General features: G+C 27.5%; 1 protein-coding gene across 1 annotated transcript in view; it reads left to right on the forward strand.

Annotated features, from left to right (window-relative positions):
- The window catches only part of LOC111677400 (general transcriptional corepressor trfA), a 55,470-nt gene that overhangs the window by 10,661 nt on the left and 38,919 nt on the right, over nucleotides 1–5,890 (forward strand). The window lies entirely within an intron of this gene.

Here is a 5,890-nt window from a genome sequence, read left to right on the forward strand (position 1 = left end):
GATAGATAGATAGATAGATAGATAGATAGATAGATAGATAGATAGATAGATAGATAGATAGATAGATAGATAGATAGATAGATAGATAGATAGATAGATAGATAGCTGTAGTCCTATATAGTCATTGGTAAGCACATTAAGTCAACAGACATTAAGTCTATAAAGTCCACAAACTACAGACTATAGTCTATTAGGTTTTTTTCTATATAGTAAATAGACTATAGTCTATAGCCTACATCGACGATAGTCAATATAGGCAATGTTTTGTAGATCGTCTTTAGTTTATATAGTCAATAAACTGCAATCTGAAAAGTCAGCACATTACACCCCAGCTTGCTCATAGATTATGGTATATATAATTTAAAAACTATAATCTATATTGTCGATAAACTAATATATACATATATAGTAGTCGACAGGCTACTATCTACAGGGTCTGCAGAATTTTATCTTAAGTTGTAAATATTATTTAATTTTCTAATTATTAATTTCTCCCCATAGTGTTTAAACGTTGATTTAAAACAAAAAAAAAAATAATAATCAACAATAATTTTTAAAGAGTTTTTGCAAAAAAACAACTGCAAACTACTTACTATAGAAAAATCCGCATCATAACTAAAGCTATAATTTCTTAAGACGTTTCGCTGAAATAAAAAAAACTTAAAATAATTTTTATTTTCTCAGCAAGCAGCTTAACTATTGTTTTATCCTGCCATCTTGTTTCCGGTTTAATGAGGCAAGCATGTACATATGCATGTATGTATGTATACGTAAGCCTGAACATGTATAGGCAGGCAAGCATGCATGTTTAAAAAGGATGTTGATATGTGTGTGTTTTTTTGCAGTTATTTGACATATAGCAGTAGTTTGTTGATTTTTTTCTTACTCTTTCTCATACGTTCACAAGTGATATGAAGTTGAAAAATCAATGCAGCATATTATAAGTGTCTAAGTCAAGCCAAGTAATGAATAACAAAAAGCTTAATATACATACATATGTATGTATAACAATGTGTATGTATGTGTGTAAGTAGTAGCAAGTAAAAAGGTGTGAGTTAGCTCTATACGTCTATATATATGAGATTGTATTATGTGTTTGTATGCAATTAATATAGATTAAGGTAGTATTAAGACATCAACATTTAACAACAACGACATATACTTGTTAGTTTGTTTGTTTACAAGTAAGCATACAAATTATTCCCATTTATATTATAGAGAAAACTCTTTTTGTGTCTGTGTATTGAATTCTGTTGATGTTTGCATAGTTTTACACTGTTTGTTTTTGCTTTTCGAGAAGTTTTTGTCTTTATCACATTTGGTATTTTTTTCCTTTCTAATATAAACTGCAGTATGTATAAAAAATTAATTAAGCTGATATTCATTCATTTGTTTTTTTTTACATCCTTATAAGCTGTATTTGTTGTTTTCTTTTTTTTTTTTTTTGTTTTTTAGTTTGTTATACTAAAGTATTATGGAATCCTGTCGTATTTTGTTGTTTGAATTTCTTGTTAAGGATTTGATGTTTGTTTAATTAATTGCCACTGCATAATGTGGGGATATAAAATCTATTCCCTATGCAAAATATTTATTAAAAAAAAATGACTAAAAGTTAAAAGCAATATGCTTGACTTAGCTTTAGCTATTCATCAGCATATTGTCATTTATTGATCAAAGAGTTTTTGAGTAGTTTTATGCTTGAATATGTTTTTATAAAGGTTTTATACTGCAGCTATTGTTTAAAGTTAAGGTGTGTTAAATTAAGTTTTTATAATGAAAAAATTCAATAAGCTATAGTAAATATAACCGACAGACTACAATCTGTACAGTCAATAAGCTATATAAACTATGGTTTATAGCCGATAGTCTATAGTTCATGTTCATTGCATACTCCAGAGTCCATATAGTTGACAGACTAAAGTCTATATAGTCATTAGACTATTGCTCGTAAAGTCAGTCTATCGACATGCTGCAGGCTATAGACATGCTGCAGGCTATAGTCCGTGTATATAGTTTACAAGCTATAGTCCATATAGACTGTGGCCCACGTATTCCATAAATCATATAATCCATATCATATAGCCCATACAAACAATGGATTATAGTCCACACGGTCGTTACACTACAGTTCATATTATCGAATGACTACAGTCCATATATTGGTCTGATTGTAGTCCATATAGACTATAGTTGATTTATTCTATATTTTGTTATAGATATTATAGACTTTAGACAGGAATCCTTATAGTCGACTAACTACAGTCCATATAGTCAGTAGTCTATCTGACATATGAACAGCAGATTATAGTCCACATGATCGATACACTACAGTTTATGTAGTCGAATGATTACATTCCATATATTGGACTGACTGTAGTCCATATAGTCAATAGACTATAGTTGATATATTCTACATATTGTTATAGATATTATAGTCTTACAGTCGAATTTGTCGATAAACTATAGCCTATTTAGTCTTTAGTGAGGAATCCTTATAGTCGACAGAATGACTACAGTCCATATATTTGTCTGATTGTAGTCCATATAGACTATAGTTGATTTATTCTATATCTTGTTATAGTCTTTAGACAGGAAACCTTATAGTCGACTAACTACAGTAGACTATCTGACATATAAACAACAGATTTTAATCCACATGGTCGATACACTACAGTTGAATGACTATAGTCCATATATTAGACTGACTGTAGTCCATATAGTCAATAGACTAAAGTCGATATATTCTACTTCTTGTTATAGAAACTACAGACCTATAGGCCTAAGAGTCTATAAATTATAGTCTATATGGTATTTAGACAGAAAACCTTATAGTCGACAGACTGTAGTCCATATAGTTAGTAGACTACCTGTTGTTATATAGACTACAGTTCTTCAGTCCAAATGGTCAAAAAACTATAGTCTATATAGTCGTTAGACAAGACTCTTTATATTTGTAAAATGGTCGTATTGTAGTTTAAATGGTCATACTGTAGTCTATATAGTCTGTATAATATAGTTGATATATGTATGTTGTTTTCTCTCCCCTTTCTTGTATTATAAACATTTACGTCTGTGTCATTTAAAATATTTGAAATTTAACATTTAATTGAAAACAATGTCCTTGACTGCATCCTTCCTCTGCTGAAAACAATCTCTAACGACAAAAGAAAAAAATAAACTTTTTAAAAAATATTTGTATTTCAATAATTCCACTCTCCAAGACTGTGTCAAACAGACTGGTCGTCGTTGCTAAGTACCTGCTGTTTAAAATCATTTAAAGCACCAACAATGAAATGATAAAATTACAAAATGCTGTCTGTTTGTCTACCTAAAAGTATGCCAAACTTTTTTCCTACACTCTCCAGCAAATAAAGGCGTCTTAAAGGCGCTTTTTTCCAAAATTTCTTTATTTCACTTTTAATTTTGCCTTATGATTTATTATAGCCAACATTTCCACCCCCCAAAAAAAAAAGAAAAGTTGTTTTGTTTTCCTTTTCCCCCACACACCACCAACAAATGTTTTCTGTTGACCCCAAAAACTAACTGCAAAAGAAGCAAAATAAGAAGGAAAAAAAAAACAATGAAAGCTTTCAAAATGACAAATTGAATTGTGTGACTGTCATCACGCAAAAGCTCATAAATTTTACTGTGTTTAAAATAATATTTACAGAAAGTGTGATGTTGATGGCGGCAGTAGAAGCCAATTGAAGTTCTATCAGGTTTTTTTGTGTAGTTCGAGTTGTTCTGTGTTAAATTTAGCGCCTTTATAAGAGCTAAGATGATTATAATGATTTTGTGTTATCTTCATCTTAGTGGTTGCTAGCGTTTTTTTTTATTTCTTTGGCCAAAAGTCGTTAGTGTTTGGTTTGTTTATCTTAGACACTTAAATATTGAAGATTTCAAACAAATATTTATGGCCCAGAAAAACCTTGAACAGATGAATAATTTGAAATTTATTTGAAGGCCGTGAATTTATGATTTTATTTTTTTCTATATTTGATAAATTATTTATTGAAAAATCTATAATTGTTTATTTTTAAAAGTTTAAACAGTGAGAGTTTATGGAGCAAAGAAAATTTTAAACAATTTAATAAATTTAACTATTTTCAAGTTTTTAGTCTGTCGACATATAGATTCATATAGTCTCTCAACATATAGATTCCCTCAACTGTAGTCTTTCAACTATTTCGACTGTAGTTTGCCGACTAATAATACTACAGTTTTCAGCTATATGGACTATAGTCTATATACCAAATGAACCATATTCTCTAGACTATGGGGAATATAATATTTATCTTTTTTTGTTTTAGAGAATTTTTGAATTTTTTTTTTAGAAAAATTTTGAAAAATTTCATTTTTCCAAAATGTTTTCAAAATATTTTCAACTTTTGGAAACATATTTCAACTATTAATTTTTAACTTACTCCATAAGTTTTCATCTTGCCCTCATCGCTCCAAAAAAACAACTTGAGAATAAAAAAAACCTATTATCACGCCCAAAAATATGCAAAGAAATATTTTCATACATAAGTGTAAGTACAACGAAGAAAAAAGTGAAACTCTATCTGAGCAAAAAAAAAAGACATACAAGTAAGAAAATGATATTACATAACTTTTGCTACCACTTTTTATTAAAACAACTTTTTGAGTAATTTTGTCACATTTATCTACACTCACAAAAAAACACAAAAATTAAAAAAAAAACACAGCTAAAGAAAATAAGGCAAAAACTACAAGAAAACAAAGTTTTTACTGCATAAATTCTATTAAAATACAAAAAAAAAAAAATGAAAAAGTTGAAAAACTAAGAAGCAACATTATTTTCGCTCCAGAAACAAATAAGTGGTAAGAAAAATAATATTAAAGTAAATTAAGTGTAAATTATGGTAAAAAATATAAAGAAAAAAATTATCTAAAAAAAAGAAAAATACCAACAAATTTAAAATGAAATTTCATATTCATAGAAATTCATAAAAAATTAAGCTAAAATAATGATTTAATATTAAAAACATAGAATATTTGCTTTAAACAAAAATACAGCAGGACAAGATAAACATACATACATATCAAGGAAATACATATAAATGTATTTATTCATATACATACATATGTAGTTAGCTGCAAAATATTTCTTAACAAAAAAAGCAAATTTTTATCAATTTCTTTTTCTTGTTCTTTCCTTTTATTTAATGTCAAATAAGTAAACAAAAATATTTTTCTAAAAAAATATATTTAAATTTTACATAGACAGTGACAGTTTTTAGTGTTTGCATCAAAAATAAGATTTTTTCTGTTCTAAATTCTTGCACAATCTTAAATTCGCTTAAGGCGTTTTATAAGTAGTAGAAGTAGTCATAATAATTTAAAAATAATGTTATATTTTAAAAAAGATTTTTTTGTTGATTTACATAAATTTAGGTCATATTTGGAATGCTACTTATTTAACTATACATACTTATGTATGTTTTAAAATATATCTAAGATTTTTTTTTTTTTGATTTATTGAAAGGTCTCAAAACGACTTCATTTACATAAATTCTACTAAATTTACATATGTATATATGTATGTATATTTTTACATATTCTATAATATTTTATACTAGAACTGGCCTAAAGTTGAACAAGAATGAAAAAATATTTTCAGTTTTTAATAAAAATTTTTAATTATTTGTTTTATTAAAGTAATACTTGTATACTAAACGTATGATTGTTATATAATGATTACACATCACTCATGCGTATCGGAGACTTTAAATAAACAAAGGAAACGCATGTGCTATTTATAATCTAGAACTGAACTAGAACTGAACTAGAACTGAACTAGAACTGAACTAGAACTGAACTAGAACTGAACTAGAACTGAACTAGAACTGAACTAGAACTGAACTAG

This window comes from Lucilia cuprina, chromosome 6 (genome assembly GCF_022045245.1).
Source record: "Lucilia cuprina isolate Lc7/37 chromosome 6, ASM2204524v1, whole genome shotgun sequence".
NCBI classification, from domain to species: Eukaryota; Metazoa; Arthropoda; class Insecta; order Diptera; family Calliphoridae; genus Lucilia; species Lucilia cuprina.